This window comes from Delphinus delphis, chromosome 19 (assembly GCF_949987515.2).
Source record: "Delphinus delphis chromosome 19, mDelDel1.2, whole genome shotgun sequence".
NCBI classification, from domain to species: domain Eukaryota; kingdom Metazoa; phylum Chordata; class Mammalia; order Artiodactyla; family Delphinidae; genus Delphinus; species Delphinus delphis.
In genome coordinates, this window is record NC_082701.1 from 31725725 (window position 1) to 31744815 (window position 19091).

The 19091-nt window shown below is 44.5% G+C and overlaps 1 protein-coding gene across 1 annotated transcript in view; it reads right to left on the reverse strand.

The window, feature by feature from the left end:
* The window catches only part of AKAP1 (A-kinase anchoring protein 1), a 32169-nt gene extending 31526 nt beyond the window's left edge, over window positions 1–643 (reverse strand). The window contains exon 1 of the mRNA XM_059998096.1: window positions 579–643. The gene's annotated coding sequence lies outside the window, so the exon portion shown is untranslated. The remainder of the gene's footprint in view (window positions 1–578) is intronic.
* Between the last annotated feature and the right edge of the window lie 18448 nt (window positions 644–19091).

Genomic DNA, 19091 nt, shown 5'->3' on the forward strand with positions numbered 1-19091 from the left:
GTGGGGAAGGAGTGCCCGCAGGCCTTGGGACACTTCCTCGCCCTTGTGAACACCTGGCCCTGCCCACAGCCCGCCCGCCGGCGCCTCTCCCGGCTCAGACTGGGTACACACGACCTTTGAAAAGTAAACGCGTGTGGGGTTGGGCGACCTTGGGTGGAACGCACTCAGGTCCGTCTCTCGGGAGAGTGTGTGCGCTCGGGGAAAGTTAAGCCGCAGAGGGGCATCCCGGGCGTCGCGCCCTCGCTTCCCGCCCCCGAGGATGGTGACGCGCGTAGGGGACACCGCGCGGCTGCGGAGCGCGGCCCCAGCCAAGCACAAGCGATTTGTCAGCAAGAACCCGGCGGAGAAGGACGAGGGGGCGCGCAGGCGACGAAAGAGAAAGGGCCTGCTTGACAGCAGGCGACGGGCCGGAACCCCTCTGCACGCCCTCAGCGTCGGGAGCCTCGCACCCCGTGAGTCCTGGAGCACGCGACGCACCCTGCACCTGCACCCTAGGATCACCATCACCCCAACGGCGCCGCCCTCGGGGCCCCGGCAGGTGGTCCCCAGTTCAGCCGCTCCCTGCGGCCCCAACTTACCAGCTCCTCGGCGACCGTCAGGATGCAGAGTCCTCGCGCCGCCGCCGCCCCCTGGCCCCTCGGCCCCCGCCTCTGCCCCGCCTCAGCCCCTCTGCCAGGCCGGTCCCGCAGCGTTGCACTCCGGCCGCTCCCCCACGTGCTCACCCAGACCCGTGGAACACAGAGACATTAAATACTGAGGACGCGCAGAGACGTGCCCGCGGCGCGACGCAAGGCCCCGCCCCCCGCCCTCGTGCCCCCGCGCCTTCCCGGCTCACCTGCGCGTGCGCGCCGCCGGCCGCTCCCGCCAGCGCCTCTGCCAGCTGCGCCAGAGGGGGCGCGGTCTAGAGTGTTCCGCCAACATCCCGCCCCCGCCGCCCGCAGCCGGGCCTTGCTCAGGCTCTCGCGAGATGAGCTGTAATCTCGGCTGGGCTCGGGAGAGAGGCCTGGCTGGAGTCTTCGGAACGCCCCTCGCTCCTCCCCCACCTACGAACCTCGAAGCTCTGGACCCCTCAAGACCTGCGCGAATTCGCCCGCCTCGGATGTGGGAGATTTCGAGGGGCCAGTTAGACCCTCTGCCTGCCTCTGTATAGAGAGGCCCCTGGAAAAGGCAAAGGGGCAAGTGATGCGCAGGGCTCCTCTTGCCTCCCTTGCCTATATATACTATATAGATAGAATATAGATCTATATTATATAGGTATATTCACTGTAATTCATCATTACATTGTACGCATGATTTAGTGATATTAATAACTGCACGATAATAACTGCGTGATGGGAGTACGTGGCACCACTCAGATGCGGCATTCTTGCGCATTTTCACAACTTGGTGATGTCAAAGTGAAACAAACTTTCCTCCAAAGGGGGTTGGGTTTTGGAATAATTCCTGCCAAGAGATAGTCATCATGATCTATCAGTGACTCCCTGAGGAAACTTGAGAAAATAAATTGCCCCCAAACAGGTGGACAGGGTGGGGGTTCCAGCTGGCCAGAGACATAGGGACTTTAAGTGAAAAGAGGTCATGCTAAGAACTATTACTTGGGAACATGGTTAATCCTAACTAGTTATCAAATGCAAATTTAAATGATGATGAGATACCTATTAAGTTTAAGTTCATATATGTATATGAATCCCAATTGCATGGTGTGATTAGGGACATGAAGGAAACAATCAGGAAAGAAATAACAAGAGACCTATTTTAGGTTCTGTGGTTCAAAAAGGCCTAAGGTGAGACTTCAACTGAAACCTGCTTGATGAGAAGGAGCTGGCCTTGCAAATTGTACTTGAGAATAAAGGTTGGGGAGTATTCCAGCAGAGGCAGCAACACTGCCTGTGTTGCAGGAAACAGCGTTTGGTGAAGATTGGTGTGGATGGACTACAGTGAGGTGGGGAGAGTGCTAGAAAAGAAGGTTGGAGACTATAAAGGGAGGAGGGGTTTTTTGGGGGGGGCAGGGGGTGTGAGGGAACTGGACCACTTTATAAACCATAGTAAAGCTTAGATTTTCTTCTTCTCTGTTTAGCTCCCAGGCATACTTCTACCCCAGGGCCTTTGCACTTGCTATTCTCTCCAACTGGAATATTCTGCAGAGCTCAACTCCCTCATTTCTTTCAAGTCCTTTGCTCAAAGATCACCTACTCAGTCTCAGTGAACCTTCCTTGGAGTCCCTGTTTAATAACTGTAAAGACACACACACACACACACACACACACACACACACACACACAAAATTCCCTGTCCTTCACGCCTTCTTTATTTTTCTTCACAGCATTTACCACTATCTACATACTACATATTTCTTTTATTTCGTGAGTGGAGGCGTTGTTGAGGGTATGGCACACCGAGGGCACTCAGTAAAAATATGTTTAGTGAATGAATGGGAAGCCATTAAAGAGGGTTAAGTAGAGAGTGACACAGTATAATTTCGGTTTGGAAATGGGAGCTGTAGCTGCTGTGGAAAGAATGGACTAGAGGAACACTAGCATAGAAGCAGTGAGACCAGTTGGGAGGCTGGTACAGTGGCCCAGGTGAGAAATCATGTTGGCTGAGCCGAGAGTCATGGCAGTGAACATGAAGAGACTGCTTTGGACTCAAGACAGATTTTAGAAGTAGTAGCAACAAGACTCACTCATGTTGTTGGGGGTAAAGAAGAAGGAGCAATGCTTCCTCTGGCCTGAGTTACTGTGTGAAATGGGGTACAGTTTATTGAGATGGGGGAAGATGAGGGCAGAGAATCATTCGTTTCATTTTGGACCCATTAAGTTTGTAATGTTTTCGTAACATCCAAGTGCAAATAGTAATTAAGCTGGATATGCAAGCCTGCAGCTCAGAGGACTTGGGCTCAGAGGGGTGGATGGGAAATACAAGTATGTATTGAAAACCATGTAAAAAGTGGATATTTTAAAGACAGACAATGCCCTGGTGGTGGTGGAGGTAGGAAATATCCACAAGGAAGAAACTGAAAAATGATGCCGGGGGGTGAGACCTGGAAAGGTGGCAGGAAAAAATGGGGGGACGGAGGCAGAGGGGAGGAAGAGGAAGAAAGAGGGAGATGGAGCTATGAGTATGGTTATGAGAAGGAGGGACAGAAAGCAGGGGCAAAGAAGACGGAGATGTCAGTCATATCTATGCCTGGGGATGAGGGCAAAGCCTGCCAGGATAAAAGGAATGAGGGGAGAAAAGAGGAGAGGGAGAACGGGAACACTAGGGAAGATACAAGACTCAAGTCCAAGGGGGAAAGGTGAGAATACAGATTAACTGTAATCACAACTAGAAATCAGCCCAGCAGCTGTGGCTGAGGAGGTGACCACAAGGTCAGGGCAGTTCAGAGGTCAAAGAGTGATTCTAGTATGAGATTAGAGGATAGAGGAATGAGAAGGGAGGTGAGGATGGAATGTGAGTCTAAGAACGTGGCCATGAGGAAAATAGGATTCTATTATTAAACTCCAACATGAGCTCATAATGGGCAAAAGCCTGCTTAAGGCAGGGATTTTAAGCTAGGTTGCCCAAGCTTCTGGATGTCCATGAGCTCCCCAAAATTGCACACATAGTTTTATAAGTATGGTATTTTCTGTGGAAATAGGTTATATTTAATATATTGCTTTTGTCTCATTAGATTAATATAACACCCCGAACAAAGTGAAACAAACCTCTCTAACTCTCCATCCCACTCCCTGTTCCCTTAAACTGCAGAAGCATTTGGTTCTGCCCCAGGACATGTGTGTCTGCAGGGAAGAATAAATGGTCTCCTTCTAGGGAAGTCAATGGACAGAGTTGGGAAGTAACAACACTAATGGCTAATGCTTAATGAGCACTTAACGCGCAGCACCGTTCACAGCACCTTATCCTAACCTCCACAAACCTCAGTCACACAGCAGCAGAGACAAAGTTTTTAACCCAAGAAATCTGGCTCGGAACCCATGGGTTAACCAGTTCACTATACTAGAGGCGGATCTAGGGATCCAGAGAGCGGTATTATACAGGAACGTGTCTGCTATAAGTTGAATTGTGCCCCCCCCCCGCAAAAAGATAATGATGAAGTCCTAACCCCCAGCACCTCTGAATGTGACTTTATTTGGAAATATGGCTGTTGCAAATGTAATTAGTTGAGCTGAGGTCATAACTGGAGTAGATTGGACCCCTGATGCAATATGACTGGTGTCCTTATAAGAAGATGGCCATGCGAAGACAGGGAAACAGAGAGAACATCATGTGATTACAGCAGATTGGATTTATGCATCTATAAGCCAAGGAATGCCAAAGATCACCCACAAACCACCAGAAGCAAGTAAGGGCCAAGGAAGGATTCCCCTGCAGGCTTCAGAGGGAACAGAGCCTGCTAACATCTTGATTTTGGACTTAATCCCTCCTATACTGTGAGACAATACATTTCTATTGTTTTAAGCCATCCAGTTGGTGGTACTTTGTCACAGCAGCCCTAAGAAACTGATACAGTGCCCTTCTTTCTTGAACCCATGGGTGCCAGGTGGTACAAGAGAATGTGAAGTCATTCAGCAGTTGATAAAAGGTGGCTGTCCCCTTCCTCCCATCTGGGCCCAAGGTGCCATGTCTTCACAAGGCAGAGGCCTCATCCAAGTGGCTATGATGAAAGGGCCTCAGATAGGCACTACCCAGGCTCTGACACCATCACCACTACATAGTTCTTGGGAATTTTCCAGCTACATAGTTAAGATCTTAATTCTGGTTCTGTTCAGTGGGCGTCTGGCAGGGGTATGGTTGGCCATTTCCCAGAGCCCCCTCCACTCTTCCCAGCTTCTTCCAGTTTTGAAGTGGAGCCTGAAAAACTCTGCAAGCTCCAGATAGGGTGAAATTCTACCCCAAACCAAGTTAGGTCCTTCAACTATAGCCAAGCTCGTGCATATAGAGAAGCAATTAAATCTTCTATAGATAGACTGTTACCTACCTCATTTTGTTCCACGAGAGGCATCTCTTTGGGGCCAACTGTTGGGATCTGTAAGGCCACACATGCTGGGTGCTGTATGAATGTTTGAATTGCTTGGACTCTATGAGAAAAATTGCAGTGAGCCCTCTTTGGTAAGGTTAATAATCTTTACGAAATACTTTTGTTTGCATACCTTGCTGTGCACCACTGCAGCTGGGAGGGTCTGAAACAGCAAGATCCGGAAGTCTCAAGTAACTGCAGACAGACCGGAACTTCCCTGGGGATGAGACATTTAGTCAAGGTGACCCACCTCTAGGAGGGATGGGGCAGAGCACATAGCACTATGGGGGCTCAGACCCCTCTCAAATTTTCCATTGCCCCCAGCCTCCGCATACCCTCTGCTATTTCTCTGGAACCATTTCCTTGCTCTATCCATTCTAAAACCTGGCAAGTTTCTTAGTCATCTCTGTCTTCTGTTTGATCAGGCATTCAGGTTTCCCATAGACTAGCACATTCTACCCAGGAGTATCACTAGTCCACCCAGTGGCATTGTGCAGATTAGGTAACAAGGGTCCCTTCCCCCAGAGAGGCAGCTCTGTGCCAGGCACCATGGTGAGCACAGTGTGAAAGCATAGCCTGGATTTCAGTCCCTACTTGCCCTTGGGCCGGATGCCCTCGTGCAGAACCTGACCTGCACAACCCTCCTTGACGTTCCTGTAGTTGGGAGGCAGCCTTCACAGAGCGAGTGCTGTCTACCATGACACAGTCATCCAACCAGACGCCTGCGGGTTTTGGGCACCATACTGAAGTGGCTTCATTCATCTAATTGCTGCGAAAGCCTAAGGCATTGCCTTGCTCAGCACAGGTACACTTGTGACCTCAAGGAACTTTGCCTAGACTCTGTTTCGTCCTCTGTAAAATGAGGATAATAATAAGACCTACTTCATGGGATCGTTGTGACAATTAAATGAGATATTCAGCATTAAATACTTTGCACAGTGCTGAGCCCAAGAATAAAAGCAATGATTGCATTTCAAGTTCTTTCATCAATAAATCAAGAGCAAGTCGAGGTTCATTCAACAAGTATGTATTAACAGCTATTTTGTGCCAGGCATTGTGTAGGGTGTTGTGGTTACCAAGGTGAATACTCCCAATGTGGTAGAGAAGGCAGACGTGGATGTATACAAAGGCTGTGTACAGTGGGATCAGGGCTGTGGCAGAGGTCAGTACAGAGGTGGGAGGAGAGGTGGTAAATGTCAACGAGTTTCATTCTGCTTGTGTTAGGATTAAGGAAGCTTGACTATATCATTGGTACTCCTTCTGCATTTGACATTCACCAAAATAAAATGTATTGCTTTAGTTCTATTGTTGCGTATCAATTCACCCCCAAACTGAAATGGCTTAAAACAACCATTGAGGGCTTCCCTGGTGGCGCAGTGGTTGAGAATCCGCCTGCCAATACAGGGGACACAGGTTCGAGCCCTGGTCCGGGAAGATCACACATGCCGCGGAGCAACTAAGCCCGTGCGCCACAACTACTGAGCCTGTGCTCTAGAGCCCGTGAGCCACAACTACTGAAGCCCGCGTGCCTAGAGCCCGTGCTCCACAATGAAAGAAGCCACCACAATGAGAAGCCCGTGCACTGCAATAAAGAGTAGCCCCCACTCGCCACAACTAGAGAAAGCCCACGCGCAGCAACGAAGACCCAACACAACCAAAAATAAATAAATTAAAAAAAAAAAACAACGATTGATTGTCAGCTCATCGGGAGGGTTTGTTTCTGCTCCAGATGTTGTTGGCATGGTGACTCAGCTGAGATTGGAGGATCCAAATGGCGTCACTCACATGTCTGGTGCCTGAGGTGAGATGGCTGGAACAGCTGGGCTGGCCAGGCATTTACCTCTCCCTCCTCGCGGTCTCTCCAGCAAGGAAGTGGAACACGTCTATATAGTGGCTTGAGGTCCCAAGAGGATGAAGGCTGAATCTGCCAGGTGTCTTAAGACCTAGGTCCAGACCTAGGCAGCATCGCTTGTGCTGCATTCTATTGGTCAAAATAAGTCACCAAACCAGCCCAGGTTCAAGGGAAGCACCAATAGACTCCACCTCTGGGTGGGAGAAGAGGCAGAGAACTGGAGACATGTTTAACCCACCACATCTGTTATATCATATTCCATTTTACAGCCTATTTATTTATTTAATAAATTTATTTATTTATTTTTGACTGCACTGGTCTTCGTTGCTGTGCACTGGCTTTCTCTGGTTGCGGTGAGCGGGGGCTACTCTTTGCGGTGCGCGGGCTTCTCATTGCAGTGGCTTCTCTTGTTGCGGAGCATGGGCTCTAGGTGTGTGGGCTTCAGTAGTTGTGGCACGCAGGCTCAGTAGTTGTGGCTCACGGGCTCTAGAGCGCAGGCTCAGTAGTTTTGGCACACGGGCTTAGTTGGTCTGCGGCATGTGGGATTTTCCCGGACCAGGGCTTGAACCCACGTCCCCTGCATTGGCAGACGGATTCTTAACCACTGTGCCAGCAGGGAAGTCCCATTACAGCCGATTTATGACTTAGGAGGTATCTATCAATAATTGGTGAGATTCCGTGGCTGCTTCAGAAATCAGTGGCGTAAAATGCAGTGTGGTATAGCAGTGATAAAACACAGGGTTCAAACCCTCATTTCAGTACTAACTTGCTGTATGACCCTCGGGCAAGTTATCATACCTCTCTTCCCACCCTTTCCTAATCTGTAAAATGAGGGGCAGTAAGATCTAATTTGCCAGGGTTATTTTGAGTATTAGAGAGAATGCATGGAAAGTGCCGGCGCCCGGTAGATGAGATAGCTGAGCAGTTCTGTAATACTGTTGTTATTAGATTGCCTTTCTTCTTCTTTTTTTTTTTAATTTAATTTTTTGCAGTTATCTTCGGGTCTTTGACCATTTCCTGGGCAAAGAGAAACATTTTATTTTTAACATTTTTTATTTATTTATTTATTTTTGACTGTGTTGGGTCTGTTGCTGCATGTGGGCTTTCTCTAGTTGCGGCGATTGGGGGCTACTCTTAGTTGCGGTGCGCGGGCTTCTCATCGCGGTGGCTTCTCTTGTCGTGGAGCACAGGCTCTAGGTGCGTGGGCTTCAGTACTTGTGGCACTCGTGCTCAGTAATTGTGGCTCACAGGCTCTAGAGCGCAGGCTCAGTAGTTGTGGCGCACGGGCTTAGTTGCTCTGCGGCATGTGGGATCTTCCCGGACCAGGGCACGAGCCCGTGTCCCCTGCATTGGCAGGCAGATTCTTAACCACTGTGCCACCAGGGAAGCCCTGTCTTTCTTCTTAAGTAAGGTAATAGGACTGGTAATAGAGTGATTTCTTCTACCTGTCAGGGGAACACCTAACAGACCTCTAGTATTGCTTGCCCCTCCCTGAAAACCTCGGCAATTATGCTGTGGAGTTGAGGCATGGCTTTGTCAATTTGTTCAACCTTTTGGAAAGCAATTTAGTAATCATTAACAAGAGTCGTAAAAAACGTTCATATCCTTTGACCCAATAACCAGATTTCAAAAAAATTATTCCAAGGGAACTGATTCAAAAGAAAAGCAAAATCCATATACATCAAGTTCTTCATTGCCATTTTCTGTAGAATGGCTAAAAATAGAGAAACAGCTTAAATGTCTAGTAATAAAGAAACGGTTAGTTAAATTATGATACAAATAAAAACTTGTTGGAATATTACATGATTCCTAAGGTGACAATTATTATCACTACATGAAAGCATGAAAACATTTTTTAACAAAATGCTAAGTGACAAATTCAGAATTAAAGAATTTCTCTACATAAACAACAACTAGAGACAAACAAGGAAAAAAAATTGTTAGTGTTTGGGAAGTGGTTTTGAAATTGATTTATTTTCTTTAAAAATATTCCTTATTTTTTAATATCAAAATCAGAAGAAAAATTTAGGCAGGGCCATGTGGGAAAGTGGTTTATTAAAAAAGAAATGCCACATCATAAAAGCCAGAGAATAAATTGCAGAGCTTTTAAAAATACAAATGCCCAAGCTCCTCCCTGGAGATTCTAATTCAGAAGGTCCCAGATAGGGCCCAGTTATTTGTATTTTTTCAGAGCTCCACAAATGATTTTGATGTACACGGGGGTGAAACTCATCATTATCCTTTCAAATGATCTAATAAACACTCTGTTTGATCAGAAATAGCAATACAAGGAAAACTTACATAACTAGAACTCTTTTTCCCTAATAAAATTGGTTTCTACTTGTGGGCCTTCTCCATTTCCAGTTATTTAGTTGTACTCTGATAAACTGTGGCCTTTGTACATAATCCAGAACACAGAAAGGACAGCTTTCGATACACATGTGTGGTTCTGTACAATGTAAGGAAACAGCATGACATAAGAGCTGATGACCTGGGGTTTAGCAGGAAGAGTAATAGCACCAGAAAAAATATCTCATCTCCGTATCAGTCAAAAGTTATTGACAGAATTTCAAGGATCATCTCCCACTGTGACCAGCTGTGGCCCTTTCTTGAGGAATAGAGGTAGTGGGTAGGCTCATGAAAATTAATATGCATATTTTTCTTTCTTTTTATATTGCTAACATTAACCCATAGACAGTTATTGTTAAAAACGGAAGAGTAGGAACAGATAAAGCCATATAGAGCCTTGTTCTACCCAACTTAGCTTCCACAGAATATAGTGAAAGAGACAGCACATTCTTTGAGAAAATCCTGGAGTTAACCAATTTTCACAATAACTGTTTCCTGAGACCATCATTTCCCAAAGTGAGCTCTTTGTAAAAAGCAGTTCCTCAGAAGGCTGAAAGGTATTGCCTGAAAAGGGGTTCCGTAATGAAATAAATTTGGAATGAAGGATTTAACTGAGGTAGAGAGGTTTCTTTGCAGGACTTGTCAGGGCCTTTGTGAATCTCTCAGAAAGAATTGTAATATGGAATATGAAAACCTCCTCTTGGTCGACGAGACATGCTTTGCAAAACACTTCCATAGACCATATGATTTCCAGTAAGAGCTAAATAAATGTTAGTTGTTAAGTCAAAGAAAATTAATACAGGGTATTATGATCCTAAGTTTACATTACTAAATTTGCATATTTCACCTAAGGAAAATTAACTTTTGTGTAAAAATTAGGAGATAAAATTTCTAGAAAATTCAAGAGCCTCTCCAGACAAATCCTCAGAACTGATGGATTTCCAGTAAAAAGAAAGTTGCAAAAAAAAAAAAAAAGCAAATAATTGGAAAATTTGATTTTAAAATACCATTCATAATAGGACAAAAATCTATAAGCTATATAGGAATAAGTCTTATAAAATATGGTCAGACTTCTATGAAGAACAATTTAAAGCTTTTACTGAAAGACTTAAAAGTATTCCTAAACAAATGGAGAGATGATACCATGTCTGTGGCTGCGGAGACTCAATGTAGTAAAGATGTAATAGTCTCCATCTTTCACTTCCTTTGCTTCCTAATGAAGACCTTTACTTCTCATCCTTTCATTTTCTTGTTTCTTGTAATGTCCAAAAACAAAGAAGGTAGTAGCTCTTTCATTGCCAGAATGTCTTCTGCCTATCTTAACAAGCCTCTAGTGAGATGCATTTTAGAGCTCCATCTAAAGATGCCCAGTGTACCCTGGTAGTTGTTTTTAAGGTTTCCAGTGTAATATTCGTGTAATATCAGATCCTGTGAGGGGCCTAGGCAAGTTGTGTCTTCCAACCATTGGATATCTCTTTGCATAGCTTAGTTAGAAAGGGCTTTTCTTGTGTTCGAAATTGCCAATTTAATTTACTAAGCAGGGTGCGATAGAGATAAATGAAGGTAGCTTCCTGGCTCACAATAATACTCCTAGTGGCCACATTTGTGCTACAGTTCCCCTGATAATAAACTCAACCTCAAGTCACAGAGGTGGGCAAGCAATCCCACCTGGGTTAATTAAAATGCCTCATTTCTCAGGCCTGTAATTGGACCAGTGGTGGATACATGACCTGAGCTGGGCTGATCAGTCTTTCCTGATAGGCAGAAGGATAAAGCTAAGAGGAAAAGAGCAGAAGAGATAAGAGACTCATAGTTTTTGAAATCCTGGCTCCAGTCACCCCTCTTCTTTCATGGGTTGAGGATATAAGCCAAAAACGGTCCCTCTTTTGCTTAAATTAGTTCAGTATGGCTTTCCGTCTCTTGCAACAAAAGAATCTTCACGATAAGTGAGCAGGTGGAAGCTTCCGTGCATCGATTTCCCAGGAGTCTCCACAGGCTACTAGTAATGCAGTCAGAGGTTATTCAGGGAAGCAGAAATGCTCCAAGTCATAGAGTAGGAATTTATTATAGGAAGGAGACTTACACAATGGTGGGAGAATCTGGTGAAGAGAAGGACCAGGAGGAAAGTTGGGGATCAGAGAAGAGATCACTGTTTGGTCAATCTGAGAAGCTAAGCACATCCAGCACCAAAATGAGCCAAGTCTCATGGGAGGTCAGTGGGAAGCTGTGCCTTTGGGGAGCGACTGCCTTTGCGGATCACTGTCAAGCATCTGGTGTCGGGGGCCACTCTTAGTCATCAGGGTTAGCAGTTGGTAAGAAGAGGCAGATCAGGGGCTTCCCTGGTGGCGCAGTGGTTGAGAGTCCGCCTGCCGAGGCAGGGGACGCGGGTTTGTGCCCCGGTCCGGGAAGATCCCACATGCCGCGGAGCGGCTGGGCCCGTGAGCCGTGGCCGCTGAGCCTGCGCGTCCCGAGCCTGTGCTCTGCAACGGGAGAGGCCACAACAGTGAGAGGCCCGCGTACCGGAAAAAAAAAAAAAAAAAAGAAGAGGCAGATCAGGAGCAGAGGAGAACAAGGACGAGCTGGAACCCACAGGCACCTCTGCAGCTATCTGTAACCGCTTCCGACCACAACAACCTGCCGAGGGTGATGGCTACTGCTTCCCCTCCACCTTCCAAATCTCATGCCAATTCCTTTTTTGGCCAAACGCTACCTGGAACCATACAGAGAAGGGGATCCTGGGAAACGTACATCCCAACTTAGTCAAACAGACACAGTACAAATTATCCTAACTTTATCCAGGAGGCACACATTGAGAACGTCCTGTAAAGGTTCTCCATTGAGAAGGACAACCAGACGCTACTGCACTTGACTTGACCGTGGGCTCTGCAATAGTCTGACCCTCCAGATACTTCTCATCGGGCAGTTTTTCTCACCCCCTTCCAGGTTCTCAGCTCTGCAGCTCTCTTCCCTTATACCCGAGAGCCCTTGATCCTCCTCCCAAACCTGTAGACTCAGCCTTGTCACAATTTCTAGGACCAATTCTAACTTTAGAAAAGGAAGATTAATGTTTAGTCTGATGATCAGGGACACGACATAAAGGTACGCTTGCTCTGAGATCATCTTTGACTTCTTGCTCTGTCCTAGGTTCCTTTGGCTGGGGCCAACAAGGCCCTTGTTGTTGTTTTTTTTTAGCTTAAACAACAGAAATTTATTTTTTTCCCAGTTCTGGAGGCTGGAAGCCCCAGATCACGGTGCCAGCACGGTTGGGTTCTGGTGAGGACTCTCTTCCTAGCTTGCAAATAGCATGTGTCCTCACATGGCAGAAAGAGATAGAAGCATCAAGGCCCTTTTTCTTATCACCCTAGCCCTCCCAGGACTAAGTCCTTACCTTGCTTTGGCTCTGCCCACACCCCACCCAAGTCCTGCCTCTGAACTCCAGCTGGGAGAAATGGCTGCTACCTGCAAACATGCTTTCCCGAAACCGGCGCCTACAGGCTTGATTTCCAATTGCAGCAAACCCATGACATGCTTGAGCAATACTCTTCCAAGCCATTTCGAACCCCAACATTGTACAAGTGACTCCGTTGCAGAGCGCAGGCTCTGCGGCCATGGCTCACGGGCCCAGCCGCTCTGCGGCATGTGGGATCTTCCCGGACCGGGGCACGAACCCATGTCCCCTGCATCGTCAGGCGGACTCTCAACCACTGTGCCACCAGGGAAGCCCTGTATAAGTGACTCTTGTTCTCCAGAATCAAAGGGTCACCTGCTTGTCGTGTGTAGCCTCTCATCACCTACTCACCTCCCTTTCAACGTTCACTAAAATTTAACTCTCTTTTGATGACCAGTTTCTGTGCCATACTCAAACAGCTTCTTTAATTTCTATTTTTGTATAGAACACAAGTGGACCTGTTCATCCCTTCCAGCCCAGCACAGCTGAGTTTGACATTCAGTTATATTTCATTTTTTCTGACTAAATTTCTCTTCAGTTTAATACCAGCGTCAGCAGCTAACTTCCTCTTTCAAAGAAAAAAAAAAACATTGTGGTTATTGTTATTTTTTAATTACCTAAGGAAAATTTCTGTATGCCCAACAATGAGCAAAGAATCACAGCGTCATGGTGAGATGGAAGACCAGTCATTCGCTCAGTTAGCTCACACGTGCTCAGGTATTTAAGATGCTTGTCCTGGCAAAATGACAAATGGCTGCATGTCATGGATCTTTGGGTCCCTCAAAAGTATTTTAAGTGGTGACTGTGACATCCAAGAATTCCAAGGGTGTTAATTTATTAGCTGCTCTGTTGTTACCCTGTATCCGCCTCTTGTCATATCAGATGACCCTGATGTCTCCTATTTTACAAAACAACTGCTTATCATTGATTGCCCTGTTCCCCAGATTCCACGCTCTGCCTGCAACACTGGAGAGCCTCCTAGCACCCCAACCTGTGGGCTGCATTCCCAGGGCATATCCTGGGTAGGTGTGTCAAGTGCCAGGTCCCCACCCCTTCCAGTGCACCTTGTTTCTTCAATGCTCTGGACCAGATTGGCTAGGATGGCTGCCATTACCAATAACACATTGAACACTGGATATACTGACTCATGGAAATAGTTTAAAATACCTCAGCTGGTTCCAGGGAAACATATCAAGAGAAAATACAGGAATCCATAAGATATCTTAGATCATTAAATCACCTCTTATGAGCCATCTAAACTCTAACAAGTTGAGCGAGATTATCATTTACCCTTTATAGCCATCAACTTAGGCTCTAGCTCAAGTGTATGATCCAACGGCACTTTTATGCACTTACAGCTCATTGGGCTCTTGTGTAATCATTGCAGCTATATTTAAGTCTGTTTTATAGAAGTTGAAGCAGCACACTTTTATTGTTCTAGGTGATAATAGATTTTATAATCTTTTCTCCTAGGATGTATTTTTGACCATGTCTCTGACTTATTTAATGCTGAGTCCTTGGTTAGGAGCCCACTGTCCCATTTTAATAGTATTCCTATGAAGAAATGAAATACATCTTCATTTTTTCATTCAATGAATATGTTAATGTTTAAATGACCCATTCTGCTACTGAGGACATCATGAGCAGTCTGCCTCTGATTTGTGCACTGAGTGTGTGTGTGTGTGTGTGTGTGTGTGTGTGTGTAGCCAATAGTGAGGGATGGGGTGGTGTGGAATGGATATGATCCTTGGAGAAGAAGCTCTATTCTAGGACTGATAAGTGTGACAAGTTTCCCAAATGGCAATAAAAGTAGAGAGCCTGCTGGTTGGGATGACCCTGAGCCAGGCTCCCCCAAAGATTCAACATCTTCAGCTTCCCCTAGGTTTCCTCCCTTAGAATTTCAGCTCATTCTTGTTCTTTCTCTGGACAAAATGGAGCCATTCCTTTTTATCTTGACCCTACTTTGTCTAGAGGCCCTAGCGTCTTTTCCCTGAAGCCTCAGCCTCTCCTAAGTACCTCCCAGGGATGTCCACATCTTAATCCCCAGAACATGGGAATATGCTACCTTGCAGGGCAAAGGGGACTTGGCAGATGTCATTAAGTGAAGGATCTTGAGATGGGAAGATTATCCTGGATTATTTGTGTGGGCGCAACATAATCACAACGGTCCTTATAAGAGGGATGCAGGAGGGTTAGAGCCAGAGAAGGAGATGTGACTATGGAAGCAGAAGTTGGAGTGATGTGGGGCTATGAGCCAAGGAATGTGGACAGCCTCTAGAAGCTGAAAGAGGCGAGGTAACAGTGTCTCCAGAAAGAAGGCAACCTGACCAATATCTTAGCCCAGTAATACCCATTTTGGACTTCTGATCTCCAGAACTATAAGAAAATAAATTTGTGTTGTCTTATGCCACTCAATTTGGGGTGACTTGTTACAGCAGCAATAAGAAACTAATACAGTGCCCCAGCCAACATTGACTAGAAGGTAGAGACAGAGGGCTTATCTAGAGCCGTGCTGTCCAATATGGTAGCCATAGCCACACGTAGCTACTGAGCAGTTGAAATGTGGGAGGTCTGAATTAAGATGTGCTGCCAGTGTAAAATACACACCAGATTTTAGGAACTTCATGAACATTTTGGATACATTGGGTTAAATAAAATATACCATTAGGATTCCTTTCACCTGATTATTTTTACTTGTTTAAATGTAGCCACTAGAAAATTTAAAGTTACACCTGTGACTTGCATTATACTTCTATTGGTCAGCGCCGTTCTAGGGATTTGGATGAATCTTGCTGCTGGGGTTTCTTTTATTACTATGAAACCTGACTGGGTTGGTGCTTCCAGCTCAGATGTCTCTAGTCCCTGTTGAGTACTCCAGAATGCTGCCAGAAGGAGGACCAGTCCTGAAGTTCCCTGCCTGTCTTGAGTCCTGGTATTCCACTTTAAAAGTTTTATGGACTGGGGGCCACCTTTAAGAAAAAGAACAGAAAATTAGGTATGGGTCTTGGAGCAGTCTGTGCAAATAAAGGGCTTGGAAGCTTAAGCCTCATTTAGCCTCATGGTGATCTGCCTCTGCCCCCTCTCCCAAATCTCACCTAGCGGGTCTCCTTTCTCCTGGTTGCTGATCTGCCAGGTTTTCCAGTCTCCATAGATTCTCACTATTCCAAAGACAACATCCAAAGTGGCCACCACAGCCCTTAATCCAGGCAAAAGGGGCCCAAGCCTTGAGCTTTACACAACAGATAAGTGTATTAAGGAATGGAAGAGTGCCCATCATTTGGGGTTTGGCAGTCAGTGCTACCACAGCACAATCTGTAAACCCTAAACATTTGTTCTCGTGACTCACACTGCTCAGCTCCCAAGAAATGGCTTCCTTACATTTCTAACCCTATGCCCTTGAAATAGAAAGGGACTGAGACCAAATGCCAGGAAGATTTGTCAGTGGTGCTACCGCTAACATAGAGCTAGACATTGCCTCCGAGCGCAAGGAGGAGGAAGAATTTAAGAAAAAAAGACAAATCAATTAACTTGTCAAATCCTTCCTCTCAGCTAGCTTGAATGCAACAGATTCCTGCATAACAAGGTTGTCATTTCCCGGTGGTGCATGGTTCTGGTATTTGCAAGAGTTGCAAGTAAAAGCTAAGGGATATTTTGTAACACTAAATAATTCATATCACTCTTAAATTTGTATATATGCAAGTTTAGATGCAACATTCAGGAAACATTATATGAATTGGCAACTAGGTGGACAAATACAGTGGCAACTAGATGCACATTGAATGCTAAAATGATTAATTTTCATTAACATTTGAATAAGATGTAAATTTTTCCAAGATTTAGATATACATTTCAGCTTTATTTAAATAATTTTGAAAATGAGTACAAGATCATCATAGAGATAGAAAATACAAAAGTGAAGCTCAGTGAAGAAAAAAGATGAAGGAAAAGGAAGTATTGATAGAAAGCAGTCTGCTTACATAGAGAACAGACTTGTGGTTGCCAAGGGGAAGAGAGGGTGGGAGAGGAACTAATCGGGAGTTTGAGGTTAGCAGATGCAAACTATTATATATAGAATGGATAAACAACACGTCCTACTGTATAGCACAGGGAGCTATATTCAATATCCTGTGATAAACCATAATGGAAAAGAATATAAAAAAGAATATATATATAGATATATATACACATACATATATGTATGTGTAACTGAATCACTTTGCTGTACAGCAGAAATTAACACAACATTGTAAGTCGACTACACTTCAATAAGAAAAAAAAGCAGTGCTTAAATTTCTAAAAACTAGAAACAATGAAAGTGAGCAGGTTTCTGCTGAGCATGACCCACATAAAGAGATAGACAGGATTTTACAAATTTTTTACCTAATAAAGATTTCATTACTAATCAAATAACAATGAACAAAATAATTTCCAACTCATCTTTTGGAAAGATTAGATGAAATCCCTGCAACTTCATATTCTCCATTAAATAAAGGCTTAATTATTGATTAAAATGATAACAGCAACAAAAAGAATTATTCATAACAAAATTATGACTCAGGGAGCCAAATGCAATTCTGGCCTGTCCGATAGCATATGAAGAAAATTGCATTTATAAAAGCTGAAATTGAACGTGAAAACGAAAAACCTCTGGCGCTTTACTGTGCTTATTGGACAGTGATCCTGAAAAATGGCTGTCACATCTTTCCGACAGTGTAAATATATTTCTAGCAAGATGCATTCCAAGTCAAATGAATGAGTACAATTTTCCACTGTATGTATATGGCAGAATTAAATTTAGTATTTAATTTTACAGCAAAATTATTTTAGATGGAGAAAGAAATTGTAGAAATAGCTGTTATATGTTTTTATATCCTAGGTCCAAAAGCAGTATTTTGTTACCACTGTGACAAAATTTTAAAGCAAGCCTCATGATCAGTTTTAGCCAATTAAGGTGTTTGTTTCTGGAATCACTTAGGTTCTTGACTAAAATGAAACACCACTTGCACACAAAAAATATTGCATATGTAACTACTACAATTAATTTTTAAAAGATTGAATAAACAGCAAAACAAAAATAGTATTCGACAGAGACAAATGATGTTCTTATATTATGTATGATGCTCTTATAAAATAGTATGTGTCCAGATGGCAAATAGGCACATGAAAAGAAGCTCAACATCGCTAATTATTAAAAAAATGCAAATCAAAGCTACAATGAGGTATCACCTCACACCAGTCAGAATGGCCATCATCAAAAATACACATACAGGGCTTCCCTGGTGGCGCAGTGGTTGAGAGTCCGCCTGCGAGGCAGGGGACACGGGTTCGTGCCCCGGTCTGGGAAGATCCCACATGCCGCGGAGCGGCTGGGCCCGTGAGCCATGGCCGCTGAGCCTGCGCGTCCGGAGCCTGTGCTCCGCAACGGGAGAAGCCACAGCAGTGAGAGGCCCGCGTACCGCAAAAAAAAAAAAAAAAAAAAATTATAAAGTAAGAGGAAAAATCATATACAACATACTTAGAAGTAAATTTTACTTAGGTACTCAATTTACTTAGATCATATTACAGAATATAATCAAAAGTATTATTTCTTTTTCTTTATTATTATAAAGGTAACATTTCAAGTCATGGAAAACAAGTCGTATATATTATATATATTGATGAACTACCAGAAGGAAAAAAAAGACAAGGAAATTGAAATTAATATTCACTGCAGTAATAATTACATTCAGTTATCTTTGCTATTTTGTTGGCTTTAAGTCATGTTAAAAACCACAGCTTTATGGGTTTTAAAAAAAATTTTGTTATGAAAGTATGTTTGTTTTGTTGTGATGAAGCTGTATGTGAGAGTTAGAATTTATTTTATTTAACCATTTATTAGTTTGATTCTAAACTCTTAATTATTTAGACATATGGTACATGAATCTATTTAATATTCTTACTTGGGCCCAGCAAATGTTAGGTGTAGACCCAGCTGCCACCCACCACCTTTCTCAGGTCTGCAGACTCAGAGCCTTTAGGAACCCAACTTGCAGCTACACCAGTTTGCCAAGTCCTGGTCACACCAATTCCCAGCTTCTTCCACAACCCACATAGCTAGTTGTTGATGTACCATCAGGTCTCAGGCACAAGGGCACATATGTAACTACCATAAAAGTCTCCAAAGTGTAAAACATACTAAATCAACCATGTGTGAGGAGCAGCCTCACAGATGAACACTTTTACCTGCTGACGAAATGATCCTACTTCTTTCTCCCACACTCTAGGCTCCCAGACAACTAGTGTTTGGAGTACCAGACCCATGGGAAGTGAAGAGAGACTTAAATTTATACTAATCTTCCTCATCCAGAGCCTAATTACGTCATGGCCATTCGTCTGTGTGAACTCAAACGGCTGTGTAGAGTCGGGGAAGTCACGTATTAATTATT